At 45.5% G+C, this 18,424-nt stretch overlaps 1 protein-coding gene across 4 annotated transcripts in view; it reads right to left on the reverse strand.

Moving 5' to 3' along the window:
* Positions 1 to 5,188, reverse strand: part of CEP68 (centrosomal protein 68) — a 49,325-nt gene extending 44,137 nt beyond the window's left edge. For 3 of the 4 annotated variants that reach the window (XM_066378138.1, XM_066378137.1, XM_066378136.1), the window contains exon 1: positions 5,044 to 5,188. The gene's annotated coding sequence lies outside the window, so the exon portion shown is untranslated. Of the gene's footprint in view, positions 1 to 1,144; positions 1,342 to 5,043 lie in introns of all 4 variants that reach the window. The other variant, XM_066378139.1, reaches the window with a different exon arrangement.
* Between the last annotated feature and the right edge of the window lie 13,236 nt (positions 5,189 to 18,424).

Here is an 18,424-nt window from a genome sequence, read left to right on the forward strand (position 1 = left end):
GTGGGCAGCCTTTAAAGAGATGCAACTGCCCCATCTATAAGGAACTTAGGACTGAGCTCCGGGCTACCCCCTCTCAACCTCAAGCTCTCAGGCCTCCTCAGCAGTCAGTAGATTGTTCCCATCCAACAAAGTTCAAGGTACAAGGATGATGAGGACTGAACATGTCCATCAACTGTACCCTCAGTTCCTACCAAAGAGCAAGAGAGAAAAACAGTTCCCCTGAAACAAAAACCGCTTCTACTGTCCCAAGAAGCTGGCTCTGGACCAGTTCCACAGGCCACTTCTTTTCTCCTACTCTCTCTCTTTTTTTTTTTTAGCGAGAATGAGACAGAGAGAGATAGAGAAGGACAGACAGACAGGAAGGGAAAGAGGTGAGAAGCATCAATTTTTCACTGCAACAAACCACTTCTTTTCTTATTGTACTGACAGTCTGCTGTGAGCCCATCAGGTTACACATATTAAGACTGATAAGAATCTTATTGGTTTTCTCCAGAGACACTACGAAGAGTGTCACTCAAGTACCAAAACCAAAACATCCTCTTAGAGAACTTATGAGACAAGAATTCTCCGATCTCAGTAAGAGAAACAGCTAGTTTTCACTGAGCAGCCACTTAAGTTTTCACTTTTTAGTTATTGGCAAAGCTGACTAAAAAAAACAATTTCTGCCTGACCAAGCAGTGGCACAGTGGATAGAGTGTTGTTCAACCTTGGACTCTGAAGACCCAAGTTCGAAATCCTGAGATTACCGGCTTGAGTACTGACTCACCAGCTTGAGTGTGGGATCACAGACATGACCCATGGTCACTGGCTTGAGCAAGGGGTCACTGGTTTGGCTGGAGTCCCCCGGTCAAGGCACATACAAGAAAGCATCAATGAACAACTAAGGTGCTGCAACTGAGTTGATGTTTTTCATCTCTCTCATTTACTGTCTGTCCATGTCCATGTCCATGTCCATCTGTCTCTCTCTTGAAAAAAAACAAACAAAACAATTTCCTCTTTGCTTAGGCTGCTGGGAAACTCAAGACTAGCTCTGCAGTCCCACCCAAGTAAAATATGTAAGACAAAGGGACAAAGAGGCACTCATTTTTTGTATTGATCTTACCCTTGACTTCCTCTTTTCTTTTACCCTATCTGCCTCACTTACTTTTATTAAAAATCCTGTTACGCCTGACCAGGCGGTGGCGCAGTGGATGGAGCGTCGGACTGGGATGCTGAGGACCCAGGTTCGAGACCCTGAGGTCGCCAGCTTGAGCACAGGCTCATCTGGTTTGAGCAAAAAGCTCACCGGCTTGGACCCAAGGTCTCTGGCTCAAGCGAGGGGTTGCTCGGTCTGCTGAGGGCCTGTGGTCAAGGCACATACGAGAAAGCAATCAATGAACAACTAAGATGTCACAATGCGCAACGAAAAACTGATGATTGATGCTTCTCATTTCTCCGTTCCTGTCTGTCTGTCCCTGTCTATCCCTCACTCTGACTCTCTGTCACTTTAAAAAAAAAAAAATCCTGTTACATTGAAAGTATCTTAAATGATTTCTCAAATAATTTTAATAGGGGCAAAGGGCTCCTGAATCTAAGACTTGATCCTAATCCCATAAGAAAACAAAATCTGTTTTTCAGTACTTCTAGAAAGCAAACGCAGATACTTAATGTTAGTACCTTTCTACTCAAAGTGTAGTCTATGGACCAGCAGTATCTACATCATCATAGTTTGTTGGAAATACAGATTCTCAGGCCCCACCCATTGCCTTGGAATCAGAAACTGCACTTTAGCAAGACCTCCAGATGACAGGTAAGCACAATGTTTTAGAATCAGCAGGTTAGAAAGCCCATTTTAGCACTATGAAACAGAAATATAATGGCTTTATATGTATTCACTGAGTGCCTATCTTATGCCAGGCACAGAAATAAATTTACGGTCCTGTCCTTAACGTCTTCCCAACAAGACACTAGAAAAAGCTCAAATCTTTTGGCAGGTTTTTAATTGGCCAATTATAGAATGTCACAGCTGGATGGGATTCCCCAGAACAGCATTCTCTAGAAAGGATTCAAGATTCTTTGTGGAGCCTGACCAGGAAGTGGCGCAGTGGATAGAGCATGTAACTGGGACGCAGAGGGCCCAGGTTTGAAACCTCAAAGGTCGCCAGCTTGAGCGCGGGCTCATTTAGTTTGAGCGAGGCTTACCAGCTTGAGCCTAAGGTCACTGGCTTGAGCAAGGGGTCACTTGCTCTGCTGTAGCTCCCCGGTCAAGGCACATAATGAGAAAGCAATCAATGATCAACTAAGGTACCACAATGAAAAATTGATGCTTTTCATCTCTCTCCCTTCCTCTTTCTGTCTGTCACTAACACACACACACGATTCTTTGTGGCTACAGTAAAAGCAGAATCAGAGACCAGAATTCTCCTGTGATAATTACAAGTGAGAAGCAGTTTTGTTTTTGGAAACTCCCAAATAATTTAAGAGAAACTGATGTGCAAAAGGGACCTACAGCTGGAAGGAAATGTATAACTTAGCCTGTTTCCTGCAACCAGAAAACGGTATAGGAAAAGGTGGAAGTGAGGCAATATCCCCTAGGGGTTGTATCTGCCACCCCTAGGTCTGGCAAACAGGTCTAGAGCCAACAGGATGCCTTCTTCCGCTTTTCACAATGTTTATGAATAACTTTAAAGACTAGAACCAGTTTCTTCATGAGAACAGATTTGTTATAAGGAGAGAAGCCACTACAAGCCCATCTTTACAAGCTCTGCCTCTCTCTGGTTAAACCAACCATCCTAAAGATATTTTTGTCAGTCATAACAGGTCCCATTTGATTTACTTTTCCTGCTCATTTTGAGTAAGAAACCACAGTGTATCCAATACTACCATTACACTTGCCAATATGTTATTTTGCACTTCATCAATGAGTAGTGAGGCTAAAAGCATAAAGAGTTCCTTTCCTATGGAATAGAAGCATACCTTGAGATACTGCAGGTTCAGTCTAGACGATGGCAATAAAATGAGTATGGCAATAAAATGAGAGATAATTTTTCTGCTTGAAGAGTTTTACCTTAAATTTGTATAAAACCCAACATCTGTGAAGCACAATGAAACAAGGTAAGCCTGTATGTACTTTTACTGAGGGGGTCGACTGGAGAGTGATCTGAAAAGGTTTAAGGGATTTTTTAAAATCAAGAAACAGGACCAAAGGCAGACAGATACTTAAGGGTCAAGTACTATACAGATATTTAGTATTAGTGAATCTGTTTAAGTGTTTATTTTTATCCTAACAACTGCTAACAGCTACTGAACATTTCCCTTGTGCCAAGAACTATGCTAAACATATAAATATTTTATTTAATCCTCAAAATCCAGAGTAGGTACTATTATAACTCCCATTTTACAGATGAGGAAACTGAGACATAGAGAAGTTTAATTACTTGTCTAGAATTACATGGAAGAGCTTAGATCTGATTTGAGTTGGGTGCAAGAACTCAACTGTCCACAGCAGGGGTCCTCAAACTATGGGGCGCATGTGGCCCCCTGAGGCCATTTATCCGGCCCCCTCCGCACTTCCGGAAGGGGCACCTCTTTCATTGGTGGTCAGTGAGAGGAGCATAGTTCCCATTGAAATACTGGTCAGTTTGTTGACTTAGATTTACTTGTTCTTTATTTTAAATATTGTATTTGTTCCCGTTTTGTTTTTTTTACTTTAAAATAAGATATGTGCAGTGTGCATAGGAATTTGTTCATAGTTTTTTTTTTTATAGTCCGGCCCTCCAACGGTCAGTGAACTGGCCCCCTGTGTAAAAAGTTTGGGGACCCCTGATCTACAGTATAAGAATAATTGGTCCAACAAGTTAAAGGAATTAAAGTAAATTGTTTTGTGAACCTTTTGGCTCTGCTAATTTTTTGTTTTCTTTTGGTTTCTTCCAGTCACTGAGTGCCTTCTATGTTCCAAGCATTGTGCTAGGGGCTAGGGAAACCACAATACAGTAACAGAAGGCAGCCTAGAGGAGGGAGTGACTACTAGATGTGGGGAGGAAGAAAAGCTTGAAAAAGCTTTCCCAAAGAGGTAAAACCAAGTTCTTTACTCTTTTCTGTTCTGGGTGGCTCAGAACTGATTAATCCAAATGGTGGAAGAAACAGGAATGAAAAGTTGTGACCTCTTAACCAAGCCTGAGACTACTTGATTTCTTGACACACTTTGCTATGCATTTTCAACAACATTCTTCACACCCCCAATCTAGGAACTGTTAGGGTATTTATGAATGCTAGCTATTTTCGGGCTGCCTCCTCCCACTCCCTTAATTCCCAGTGAGGACCAATGTGGTCTGGCAGGTTTCCGCTCATTTTTATTACAAACAATACACCGAACTCAACCTAGTAGTTACAAAGGGCCTGTAACTGGTTTTGGACCTGTCCCCTGGGGTGCTTAGCGCTGTTCTAGTGATGACAGAAAGGGTGGCCCCTCGAAGCGTACGAGTGCGATATATTGCGTTTTCCCTCGGCAGCCGTTAACAGCTGCGATCAAGGCGACAAAAGGACATCATTCGTCTCCATCTTTCCAGTGGGAACAACCCCAAGCTGAAGAGACAGGGTATCCATGTTAGCCGGCGTCTGGTCCCTTACTCACGGGGCATCTGGGCCCCGGCGCGGCACAGAATAAACAGGTCACTCCTGGGGCGAGGCCCTGAGGGAAAGTGAGTTCCCCCGCGAGGCAGAGGCCCAACGGCTGCGCAGCTGCGAGGATGCAGGGCCACGCGCGCCCCCTCCGCTCCGCCTCGCCTTTCCCAATCCCAGCCTCCCGCCTCCGCGCCCCAGACCCTGGCTGCAACACGGACCCCGTCCCGTCTACAAAATGGAGGCGAGGGCACGAGGCATCCACTCCCCGAAAGCCTTTGTGCCCTTCCAGGTGGCGGATACGACACCGAGTGACCAGCCCGGCCTCGCAAACCCGGAGAGACCGCACAGCACTGGGGGCCGGGCCGTGCGGGCGGGGACTGCTTGGGCCGCCGCGTCCAGAGCCGCGAACCCTCCGAAACGCGCGCGCCGGTCATTACTCACCGCGATTCAAACGCTTCGGATACCCAAACCCGGCCTGTGGCAGCACCCGCGACCCCAACAGCCCCATGCAGCTACCCCGAGGCTTGGTCCCAGGTGCAGACCGCGGCCCTGACCCGGGAGCTCAAACCTCTAGGGCGCACCGCGCGCCGACCACGCCCTTCGTGCCCGTCCCGCCTCCGCGCGGAGGACGCATTTGGAGAGGCGCGACCAATCCCAGGCCTCAGTTGAGAAGGTCGACCAATGCGCGATCCGCTCCTGCAAGAAGAGCCCGCCCCTTGTGTGGTCCAGGCGCATGGGAGGTCGGATCTTCTTTTGGCCTTCGCCTCGCGCTCCCTCCCTCGTTTTTTGCGCTCGCGGTTCACTGTTTCCAGAGCAGCGGGGTCGTGCTAGGACGCGTCGTCTGTCGCGACGCGGAGGGGTGGGTGCCGTGCACCGTTCTTATCATGAGTTTAGGCCGCGCCCTCAGTCATTCGCTTATACATTCATTTTGCTCAGAGCGCAGGGCTGTATTTCCCGCGCGCCAATGCCAGGGAGGCGGTTCCGACGTCTTAGAGCGTCTGTTTACATTCTCACTAAAACTAGCAGGTGTGTGACTGAGGTCGGAACAGGTGCCACGATGCTCCTGCCTTGTTGGAGGGCGAGTTCTCAAGGCTAGGTGGTTGGAGACAGCTTCAGAGGTATGGTGGGACTTAGGCAGGTTGGCAAAGGCTGGGAAGGGTGTGGGTAAATAAGCCGGGAGCTGCTTAGCGGCTTTCTGAGTTGCCTGGTCTGATGGGAAATCGGTGATGGAGTCTGAAGGGAAGTGGCAACCAGCCTGTGGGAAGCTGTTATGCCTATCCCGTTCTACCACCTCCTCTTCCTCTCCACCCCCTCCAGCAGTGCCCAATGGCACACTGGAGCTTTTACTGCTCAGCGGAATCCTGGGGCGTAAAGGAACTACCACCAGGCTGGGGTTGGTAAAAGGGTCACACTGGAACCCGTATCAGACCCGTTTCTCCTTTCTCCCAGTGCTTTTCTCCCAGCAGCACTGTTAGCAAACTGGCTTCCATTGAATGCCTCATGACTTTACAAAACAGATCTGTAAATGCCTGCACCCCAGTGTATATATTCGTTGCTTTGGAGCTCCTGAACTCCAGGCAGTTTTGGAGATAAAGACTTGGGTTTTCCTGAACCTGTCATGATAACTAGAGACGTTGTCTCACCCAGGAGTCACAAACTGTTGACAGCAAGAGCAGAAACTAGCCCACATACGGTTTTGTTTGGGTAACACACTGGTTTTATTTGCTTTTTTTTTTTTTTTAAATAAGACTTTAAGCCTTACAAGCTGCATTTGTGTGTTAAGTAACAGCCAACCACTTCATACATTTGTTACTTGCCTGGCATCTGAAGGCATTTGTGTTTGTAACCCTTGGTCTTCTCTGAATATACAGAAAACCTAATTCCACAGGCTGACACTTACACTTAGGTCTTTCTCAGTCAAGACTCACAGCTGGACAGAGCAGGCAACCAGGTCAAATGGAGAACAGGAGCACCAAATCCAAGGGAAGGGAACATGAGAGAAAAAAAATCAAGGCCAAAGAAATAAGATTTCAAAAGGCCAAGGAACTTGTGGGTGGTGGAATTCTTTTTAAGGGGGGTGGTGCACACAGGGACAGACAGAAAGGGAGAGAGATGAGAAGCATCAACTCATGGTTGTGGCACTTTAGTTGTTCATTGATTGCTTCTCATATGTGCCTTGACCAGGGTGCTCCAGTTGATCCAGTAACCCCTTGCTCAAGCCAGTGACCTTGGGTTCAAGCCAGAGACCTTGGGCTTCAAGCCAGTGACCTTTGGACTCAAGGCAGCAACCATGAGGTCATATCAATGATCCCAAGCTCAAGCCAGTGACCCTGTGCTCAAGCTGGTGAGCCAGTGCTAAAGCTGGTGACCTTGGGGTTTTGAACCTGGGTTCTCTGCGTCCTAGCCTGACGCTCTATCCACTGTGCCTGGTCAGGCATGTGTGGTGGAATTTGACATGAGCGGACTATGAGCAGAAAAGTAATTCTGAAGTTAGCAAAAACAAAAACAAAAAAAACACACAGTTCTGACATGATGTGTCTGATCCTATGTCAAGTCCCATCACCTTCATTATGCCCACCCTGATCTCAATCAGATATATAGTCTCCCTCCTTTGAACTCTGCAGCACTTGATGTGTACCTTTCCTATGGCCTTTAGCATTTTCTACCCTGTATGTCTCCTCACCTGTAAGAGGGGATAAGATGGACAACTCCTGAGAGTCCTTTTAGCTCTGACATTCTGTAATTTTTTGTTGTAAGCATCTTTTGTTTTTGCCTGACAATCTTTCCTTTGAGAAATTGCTTGAGATCTCCAGGATTAGATGGTTCTGAAGGGCATCACACTTCCCTGGCCTCCCAGGACAGGAAGGGTGGGGAGAGAGAGGCATGAAGCCCAGGTGTGGCCAACTCGAGTCTCCCTCCTCCTGTCCTCATAGATGTGACTCACCTGAAGTGAGATGGTCCAAGCCCTTGTCTGGAATTTTAGAGATGAGGTTGGGAAAGGCTCATTCTTTTCCTCTGGTGTCTCTAAGGTTGGGCAAAGTAAGCTTGGAGCTGTGTGTGTTTATAGTCCTTATACCAGAAAAGCTGGAGAACCAGATCTGGAAATGGTAGAAACCCAAGAAGGGCAGGCAACAATAATCAGTGAAGGCCATGCTGCCCAAGTACTCTGATTAGGGTGCATGCCTGCACTTTTGGTGTTGCCATGAATTATTTTTCAACTCTTATGTGATTTTTAAAAATTGAATTTATTCGGTGACATCGATTAATAAAGTTATATAGGTTTCAGGTGTACAATTCAATAATATATCATCTGTATACTGTATTGTGTGTTCACCACCCCAAGTCAGGTCTCCTTCCATCACCATTTGTCCCACATTTACCCTCTTCTACCTCCCCCCATCCCAACTCTTATGTGATACTAAGTATTCGCTCAAGATTCAAGGTTTGGGCAGGATCACTGATTTGGCCTAGTCTAGGTCATGTACCTGTATTCCAGCTGGTAATAGGCAAGGAGAGTTCTGGTTTCTGGTATGGCTACTACCGAACTCATTGGCTTCTAGTGTGAGAGGAGGGGTCCAAGACTCAGAGTGGGGCAGGCTTTGCCTGATTTCAAAGGATGTTCAGATGCTGCGTAGGCAAAAGCAGCTCTGCTATAGTCCATCTCTTAGGCAGAGGAATACCCAGCATCCACAGACATGCTTTGTTTCATGCTCTCAATTTGGAATAAATATGCTCCCATCTAAGACAATGCAACAACAATAAAAATGTACTCATCTCCTCCCCAAAGGAGGACACCTCAAAGTTCCATCAGTTATTGTATTTGGCCCCAAGTCCAAATCTTCTAAGATTCATCATCATCCTATCTCAATATTGTAAAATGTAAACTAAATTTTAAAGTTAGCTCTAATATAATAGCAAAAAGAAGGGTGATGGAAAAGAGGGCAATGGCTAAAAACTATATATGATACAGCAAGAAAGGAAATTACAGTAGAGACTGCAATCCTCATTTTTGCAACTGGTAATGAATCTGCATTGGCATTTATGATTTCCCTTTTCTACTACCCATTTCAGTTCCCCTTCCCTTCAAGCTGGCCAGAATTCTTCATCTGGTGGGGTTAGCCAAATCTTCATTCTTGGGGAGTCTGCCTGTCTGTGTGTGGCACAGTAGTTTTTCATTAGCTTGTATCTCTGCCATAGCGGTGATGAGGTGCCGGAGGAGACCTCCTGGATGCTAGACATACTCTGAGAGGGACAGACAAGTTATCTGCCTCTCTCCCCATGAGAGTCAGGATTAGTCACCAGCCAACACTGTAACCTCCAGTGGCGCAAAAAGATCCCATCAATCTCAGTTGTCAGTCAATGGGAACCACTATTATAGGCTCTAGTGAAAGTACTGCACTTAAATATCTAAATCAGCTGATCTGAGGAAAAAGGAAGCATAAATTTTGAAGAAGAATCATCAGGTATATATAATTTGAGAGGTGCCAAACCCGCTTTCATCAGCTGGTACACAGACATCTGCATTCTGCTGTGCAAGAACTGTGTTGGTCCCTGGTTGAGAGCGCACACTTCATCCATCAGGACAGTGATACTCTCAGACTGCTGTCTCCCAGCTGGCATTGCAATTAATTTTTTTATAATTACATTTTTATATGTTGTTAAAGTGATATGTGCACATATTCTTTTTTTAAAAATCACGTAGAACTAAAAGACTCACAAGACAGGATTCTACTGTCCATTCATCCCCCTTAGTGTCCTTCATTAGAGGCTTTTTCTTTTAATGTTTTAGCTTTCTCTATTTTCATATTTTTAGATAATGTCACTGACTTAAGAATTTGTGACTTGATATGCTGACTTGTGGTATGTTAAATGAAGATTTAGTCTTATTATGGCCTCTTTCCCATTTTCTCTTATCTATCTTATATTTGCTGTATTACAATTTTCATAATTTAAGTCAGTCATTATGACTTTGAATGTTTTTTACTGCTGGGCCAAGTTCTATCCTATGGTTATATTTTTTTTCTCTTACAACTTTTTGTTTTCCTGGAACTAATGATTGTTTCACAGATTTCATTGCATATATCCCTTTTTTTTTTTTTTTTTTTTTGTGACAGAGACAGAGAGAGGGGCAGACAGACAGGTAGGAAGGGAGAGAGATAAGAAGCATCAATTCTTTGTTGCAACTCCTTAGTTGTTTAATGATTGCTTTCTCATATGTGCCTTGACCGGGGGACTACAGCAGAGCCAGTGACCCCTTGCTCAAGCCAGCAACCTTGGGCTCCAGCCAGCGACCATGGGGTCATGTCTATGATCCCATGCTCAAGCCAGCGACCCCGCGCTAGTGTGATAACATTGTGGTTATGTAGGAAAATGTCCTTATTCTTAGGAGGTGCATGCTGAAGTAATTAGAGGTGAAATGTCGTGATGTCTGTAACTTATTTTTTTGTTCTTTAACCAAAACATAAATCTACACAGAGATAGATATAGTAGGTAGGTATGTCCATAGATAGATACTATATACAGATATCTATCTATGCATTCCTATCCATATATATATATCTGTAGCCATATCTACAGATATATGGAGTACAGAAAATATGGTAAAATGTTAACAATGAGTCTGAACTTGGAAGCATCTAAAATAGCCCTTAATGAATCCTGCCCTTTCTTCCTGGAATTCACAGCCTGTGTAGTTTCTTGCCTTGAGTATAAACTAGATTTAGTGGCTGAATTCTAGCAAATAGCACATGGCAGAAGTGTTATAGTAATACAATGTTATAGTATTAAATATATAGAAATATAGAAAAATATAGAACAGTGGTCCCCAACCTTTTTTGGGCCATGGACCGGTTTAATGTCAGAAAATATTTTCACAGACCGGCCTTTAGGGTGGGACGGATAAATCTATCACGTGACCGAGACAAACGTCAAGAGTGAGTCTTAGACGGATGTAACAGAGGGAATCTGGTCATTTTTAAAAAATAAAAAAATCGTTCAGACTTAAATATAAATAAAATGGAAATAATGTAAGTTATTTATTCTTTCTCTGCGGACTGGTACCAAATGGCCCAGGGGTTGGGGACCACTGATATAGAAGATATAATAAGTTAGTATATAGTATTAAAAGCCATCAAGGAAAGCGAATAAGGCTATATCCTCTGGGTGGGAACTAATTTAGTGTGTACAGATATGATAGGCAAGAATATGCCTTTTGCGCAAGGCCCAGCTAGTGCGTGTGTGAAATTATACAGATAAAAAAGAACTCCCTGGGGGGAGAAACTCCCTAAAAGTAGCTTGATGTGATAATCTGTAGATTAACACCTGTTAGAAGGTGTATGCCAGAAAAGGTACTTAAGCTGAGGGGGCCCCAGCTGCAGTCAATTGTCCAGACTCCAATGTTGAACATGGATCGTCTCCACACTGCTCTGACCAAGGACAGCCAAGAGGAGCACACTCACGGGACCCCCTTAAGCTGCACCCAGGCATGCTATAGGATCTGTGAGTAATAAATTGCCTGTGCAATTCTTGCAACTAACTTGTGTGTCAGTCGTGTCTTTCCTCTGGTGGCAATTGGTCTCAGTACCAATAAGTAGAATCCGTCTCAAGAGTAGTCTCGAAGAGTATGCCAACCCTGCTGTTAAGCAGGAGCGTCCCATTGCATGGGGAAGTAGATTCCGGGACGCCTGATTTATGTAGAGCTCGGGTTCTACTGGGACAATAGTGATGAGATGTCACTTCTGTGACTGGGTTATAAAAAGACTGTGACTTTCACCTTGGACACTCCTTCTCACTGGCTCAGATGAAAGCTGGTTAGAGTTTTGTGAATTGGCCCCTGGAAAAGAGGCCCATGTGCTAAGGAATTAAGGGAGGCCTCAGGCCAATAGTAAGTGAGGAACTGAGACCCTCAGTCCAACAGGTTGTAAGGAGCTGAATCCTGCCAACAACCACATGAGTGAGCTGGGAAGCAGATCTTTTTCAAGACCAGCCTTCACGTGAGAGTACAAGCCTATTGACACCTTGACTGCAGCCTCCTGAGATCAGACCCAGCTGAGTGGTGTGTGGGTTCCTAGAGCACAGAAACTGCAGCATGATAAATATTTGTTCCTTTAGGCTGCTATGTTGTGGAGTAATTTGTTTCACAGCAATAGATTAACTAGTGCACTAAGTATGGAAAGAAACATACTCTTTCCATGTTTCTATAGATTTGCTGTTGTTCTCACCACAGGGACAACTGGGCCTGCACACTGCTGTTGGCACCGAGGCTATTGCTTACTATGTGCTGCCCCTGATGGCATTTGATGCTGAAGTAAATTATTTCTCAACTGACTCTGAATGTCTGATTCAGTAGCAGGATTGTCATGTGCCCAAGTTCCAGCTTCCAGGAGGTGGGGACAAAAGTACCTGACTCTCTCAGCTTCCACAGTGGAAACTGTGGCCCTGCCTTCTGCCAGGGCTCATACAATGAGGGATCCCCTCAAATAGGGAGGTTATTCACATGCTGGGTGGGCCCCCAAAAAAGAGAGAGAGAGAAGAGAAAGAAGGAGGAGGAGGAGAACAAGGGAAAGGAAGGAGGAGTGTGTGTGTGTGTGTGGGGGGGGGGAGGTTGGAAGAGAGGAGGAGAGAAAAGAGAAACATCTCCTATTGTACTTTCTACTCCTCTACTCCCCCAACTGTCAGGAAAGCTCACCTGCTGGAGGAGAGAATGACATCCAGAGAGTTTCTGATGACTAATAAAATTCTTGGGTACTCATTATGGTAGTTCAATTACTATAGCTCTCTATCTCTACTTTTACTACTGCCAGGACCCCCTCTGTCTGTGTCTCTTTAAAGCCCCAGAGAGATGATCACTATTTAATGGAGGGTGTTTGTGCTGGTCAGTGCTTTCACTCCAAGCTGCTTCTAGATTGGCCATGAGCTCGGATGCCCCTGGATGACCTCCAGTTCATTCAGTTGCCTCTGAGGTTGTACCAGACAGAACAACTTCTGCAAAAAAATAAAAATAAAAAATAAAAGGAATAAAAGAAAAAATGTCCCTAAACTGGGGCCTTCCACAGGCATTCTGAAGCTTCTAAAAGGGGACAGTGTAGAGCAGCAATTTTCAACCTTTGTCATCTCCTAGTGCACACAGATGAATACTAAAATTCTGCAGCACACCAAAAAAATATATTTTTTGCCAATCTGACAAAAAAAAAAATAGGTATAGCCTGACCAGGCGGTGGCACAGTGGATAGAGCATTGGACTGGGATGCCAAGGACCCAGGTTCGAGACCCCGAGGTCGACAGCTTGAGCGTGGGCTCATCTGGTTTGAGCAAAAGCTCACCAGCTTGGCCCCAAGGTCACTGGCTCCAGCAAGGGGTTACTCGGTCTGCTGAAGGCCCGCAGTCAAGGCACATATGAGAAAGCAATCAATGAACAACTAAGGTGTCGCAATGCGCAACGAAAAACTAATGATTGATGCTTCTCATCTCTCCGTTCCTGTCTGTCTGTCCCTGTCTATCCCTCTCTCTGTCTCTGTAAAAAAAAAAAAAAAAAAAAAAAAAGGTATAATTTTTGATTCATTCACACTGGACAGCTATTATGTTGGCTGTTGTCATTTTTTTTTTTTTTTTCTGAAGCTGGAAACGGGGAGAGACAGTCAGACAGACTCCCGCATGTGCCCGACAGGGATCCACCCGGCACGCCCACCAGGGGGCGATGCTCTGCCCACCAGGGGCGAAGCTCTGCCCCTCCGGGGCGTCGCCCTGCCGAGACCATCTTTGCTCCAATGGAGCCTCGGCTGCGGGAGGGGAAGAGAGAAACAGAGAGGAAGGAGAGGGGGAGGGGTGGAGAAGCAGATGGGCACTTCTCCTGTGTGCCCTGGCCGGAATCGAACCCGGGACTTCTGCACGCCAGGCCGACGCTCTACCACTGAGCCAACCAGCCAGGGCCATGCTGTTGTCATTTTTTAATTTGACAATCTAAGGGGAAAGAGATCAGTGCCCCAAACTCTCAGGTATTGCATGTTTTAAAAATTCTTGCAGCACACCAGTTGGAGGAAGGAACTTGGCTTGGCCTATACTGCTGGTCTCACTGACAGAAATAAGACCTGCAGAGAGGATGCTGACTGGGGTAAAGACAACAAGATTGATTTTGGACATAGAATGAAACAAGACATGCAGGTGGTGCTGACTTATGGTCAGTCAGAGACATGGAGCTGAAGTTCAGAAGTCAGGGCTGGAGATAAAGATGAGATAGTTGGTGGTATAGACCAGAGAGCTAAAGCTGCTGTCATAGAACAGAAAGAGTTCATCTAGCAGAGCCCAGCGCTAAACGGGAAGAATTGCAGTGGAGAAATAGTGCCTGTTTTATTGAGGAATGGCGCCGCCTGGGAGAACGGGGAAGCTATTGCTCAAAAGAACAAACTCCCTGAAGGCAAATCATAAAGGGCAAAATCACAGGCCACCGGGTGGGGTGGGGGTGGCAGTGGGGGTTAAGAATTTGGGCCATACTGGGAGCTGATTGGTCAAAGAAGATAAAGTTAAGAGAAATAAATGATTTCTTCAGGTCTTGAGGACAGCTCTGAGGTCTGTTCCACTGTCCCTCTGGCTGGTTTTAAGGGAAAGTAGCCAAGGGTCATTTCATCTTAGGGCTCAGGAGCTGAAACATAACTTAGGTCAAGATGTTATCTTTAGCCTGCCAGAGGTCCAAGAATATCACCATTAGTCAGGCCTGGGCTGTTTTCTGCTGTCTTGGGTGTTGCTGGTTATCTTGAGAAAGGCTTGGTTTCTAAGGGGTATATATACAGGGGTGGCCAAATTAGGTCTACTGTTGCATGTAAAACAGAGTTTATTCTTATATTATTATTATTTATTAATTATTGTATTATTTTCCATATAAACAACTGTAAAACTACTTTGGTCCACCCCTGGACACACTTGTTGGGCAAATGATTTGTAAAATCTGTATTTTTCGAGTTTGCTCATTTTTAGTGTTAAAAAATGGTGCTGGGCAGTGCCAGGTATCTGTGATCTGTGAAACTGCAAATTACCTTCCTGTTAGGGAAGGGCCATTGTCTTGCTAATGTGTGCTTGAGGAGAGAGAAGCCATTTTTGCAGAGGGAGAGCAGAGTTTGTGCAGAGAGAAGGGGGAAGAAGGAGATGGGGAGCAGAGGTGAGGAGCTCCACTGAGACTGGTGAGGCCTTTGATTCTAGGAAAAACTGGAGAAGATCCTCCTGGTTGTGAAACCTGAGAATGTGTCAGTGGCTTTGGGAGCTCTGCATGAAGAGGAAAGTGTTTGCCCTGTGTGTTGCTCCTCGGCCAGTGCGAGTCTTGAATAAAGGAATGACCCACCATTTTTTGGCTCCACTGTTTCTTTACTGTCTGCCTGAATCCAATGAGAACCTGCATGTGACTACTGGGCATACAACACTATATAAAGAAATATCATTTGTAGAGCTAAGATTTAAAAATAAATTTAATCACAGTGAAAAGTGAGGAGCCACTGAGCCACTTCACCCGCAGGTGTTGTAAGGTACCAAAAACTACAGAATTAATATTAATATTTTAAAAGGCTTGGAGAACATTTTATTAATTTGGGTTAAGGTGTGCAGAGAAATTGTGAGAATAGTCTCTGTACTGTGTGATTGGCATAACCAGGATGGCCCTTGGCATTGTATTGTAAATGCAAAGGGAAGGAAAAACATGAATTCCCAGACATTCCACCATGCTGTGGGGAAAGGGGTGAATGGCTAGCCAGGTACAGGGAGAGAAAAGCCAAAATAAACCTTTTCTCATAGCAATGAGCCATTTGCGGGCATTTGTCCCCACCGAAACTACCTCTCCCATGTAAATGCAAACTACCTCTCCTATGTAAATGCGTGTGGTTAAGAAGTGTGACTCTGGACGGAGAGATGGCAGATAAACACTAGATAATATAGGAATGCCTTTAATATGTAAAGAGACATCTTTCTACCATTGTGTTGGCTTGTAAATTTTGTTTTCTCCAAAATGATGTATGGCTTGCAAATTGAACATGGTCCTATCATGTTAAAGGACATATGACTAGAACCAATAGTGGTAAAGGGCTCCTAATTACAATTTTTTGCTTCTGTACTTCCCACTTACAAAACTATAAAAACTAAGTAGAACAAAGGGCCAGCGCGCTCTCCCTCAGATTTCTGTCAGAGCTGCCACCGCTTGGCCAAGCTAGACAATAAAGCTTTGCTGTATAATCGACGGACGTTGTTCGTGTCTTCAATGTTTTGGGTCCCTCCGGGTTGGGCCTAACAAAAAGGATCCTCAGTTTCACTACAAACAGAGATTTTACAGGCTTGGAAGGGATTATAAGGCTGGCCAAGTCCAGGGCAGTTGCAGTAATAATATTCTTTCAGTTATTTTTACCAGAACTCCAGAAATTGGCATTTAGCATAAACAAATGGAGTGAATAGATTTTGCAGATTGCATAATGTCTAGATGATGTCAGCACCTACCTGCTGCCCACAGATACGTCTAACATTCAGTTTTTATGACATTGCTTGATCATTGAGCTTCTCAATGCAGGATTGTTTTTGTGACACTCATGTGCGGATTTCCCCCCACATTTCCTCCTTCCCCCTCTCAGGAAGGTGGCAGGGGAAATTTGTGGCAAGCTGAAAGTAGTTGACTGCAAAACACTTCTGTTCCTGGTTTTGTTTTCAGAAGTCGAACCCCCTGAGGAGAGGTGTGGAGGAGAACGGAAGCAGCTGTGAGGGAAACCTGAGCAGGCACTGGCGGGTTGTCCCCAAGCTAAAGGATGTCCTCGGGCTGGGGGAGGGGTCTGGGCTCCTTCAACCGCTGGGACCTAGGACCTGTGCTCTGCTACCTGACCACACCCCTGTGAGGTGGCCAGACCTGAGAAACAAAGTGAGGGGTTCCTGGCCCCACCAAATGCCCGTATGCCCAAGGGAGGCACGCAAGTTGGTGGGCTATTGGAACTGAGGGAATCAGGCAGACGGAGACACTGGGCCTTGGCAGTGTCCAGGGACAGCCTGGCGCAGGATTTCCTGTTGGTTTGGAGTTGAAATTCACTTAATTTAGATAATTTATTCCATACTGGACTTGTATAAAGTTGTATGGGATGAATATACTACATCGATAATACTGCCCCAAGGCTTTCCGGGCATTTAGCCTTTTCTATACTATCCACAGGATTCTTTTTTTTTTTTTTTTGTGGCAGAGACAGAGAGTCAGAGAGAGGCACAGACAGACAGGAAGGGAGAGAGATGAGAAACATCAATTCCTCGCTGTGGCTCCTTAGTTGTTCATTGATTGATTTCTTACATGTTCCCTGACCAGGGGGCCACAGCCGACCGAATGACCCCTTGCTCGAGCCAGCAACCCTGGGCTCAAGCTGGTGAGCCTTGCTCAAACCAGATGAGCCCGTGCTCAAGCCTGCGACCTCAGGGTCTCGAACCTGGGTCCTCTACATCCCAGTATAACGCTCTATCCACTGCACCACCGCCTGGCCAGGTTACCTTTTTGAAGGTAGTTTCACAGAAGTGGAATTGCTAATTGAAAGGATATAGACATTGGCCCTGGCCGGTTGGCTCAGCGGTAGAGCGTCGGCCTGGCGTGCGGGGGACCCGGGTTCGATTCCCGGCCAGGGCACATAGGAGAAGCGCCCATTTGCTTCTCCACCCTCCCCCTCCTTCCTCTCTGTCTCTCTCTTCCCCTCCCGCAGCCAAGGCTCCATTGGAGCAAAGATGGCCCGGGCGCTGGGGATGGCTCCTTGGCCTCTGCCCCAGGCGCTAGAGTGGCTCTGGTCGCGGCAGAGCGACGCCCCAGAGGGGCAGAGCATCGCCCCTGGGGGGCGTGCCGGGTGGATCCCGGTCGGGCGCATGAGGGAGTCTGTCTGACTGTCTCTCCCCGTTTCCAGCTTCAGAAAAATACAAAAAAAAAAAAAGAAATAAAGAAGAAAAAAAAAAGAAAGAAAGGATATAGACATTATTAAGGCTTTTGGTACCTATCGCCTAAATCCCCTGCTCTGGATGGGGTGTAACTTTTCCTATTTGGATTTCAAAACTAGGACCTCTCTTCAGTGGGGTCTGGTGAGAGGCAAGTTAGAAATCTAACAAGGGGGCTATTGCAGTAGATCATATAAGACATGAGGGAGGGCCAGTAAGATTGTGGCAGAAGGGGGAGAGAAAGGTGAAAATTCCAGTATCAGTTAGGAGGCAGTATGAATAAAGCATTTCCCCTTGTGGGTGAAGGAGAGAGAGTAATTGAGAACACTTGACTGATTTCCAGCTCCAACACCTGAGTAGATGAGAATCCTATCAACCACGAGGCAGTGTGGTTTGGTGGCATGAGCCTGTGTCGTGGATCTAGTTGACCTAGCTTAATCCTTTGTGTAGTACAAACGTCCATTTACGTCCTCGTGCCTCCTGACCATCCAGAGTACGATCATACGTGAACTATCTCTGAAAGGGAATGCCCGAGTTTCCTAAGAATATAAAAATGGGTGAATGCGTCTCAAGACATACTACAATCATGTTAACTCAGAGATGGCGTGACAAAGAGAGGTCAACATGCTAACTACAATTCATGAGGACTTCATGATAGAAACTGGCAGAAGTGGTTACGCTACTGGGCAAAGCATTACCAAGGCACTAAATGTGGCGAGGAATAATGAGAATATGGGTTTGATTGACAAGGCTGATATGCAAATAAGTTTCACAGGAAATGTAAGAAAAACCATGAAATGGTATATAAATTTTTTTTTCATGAAATTGACATTGCTTTTTCGAACTCATACATTGTGAATCAGATGAAGACTGGAAGACTACAGCTATATGACTTCAGATT

This window comes from Saccopteryx leptura, chromosome 3 (assembly GCF_036850995.1).
Source record: "Saccopteryx leptura isolate mSacLep1 chromosome 3, mSacLep1_pri_phased_curated, whole genome shotgun sequence".
Taxonomy (NCBI): domain Eukaryota; kingdom Metazoa; phylum Chordata; class Mammalia; order Chiroptera; family Emballonuridae; genus Saccopteryx; species Saccopteryx leptura.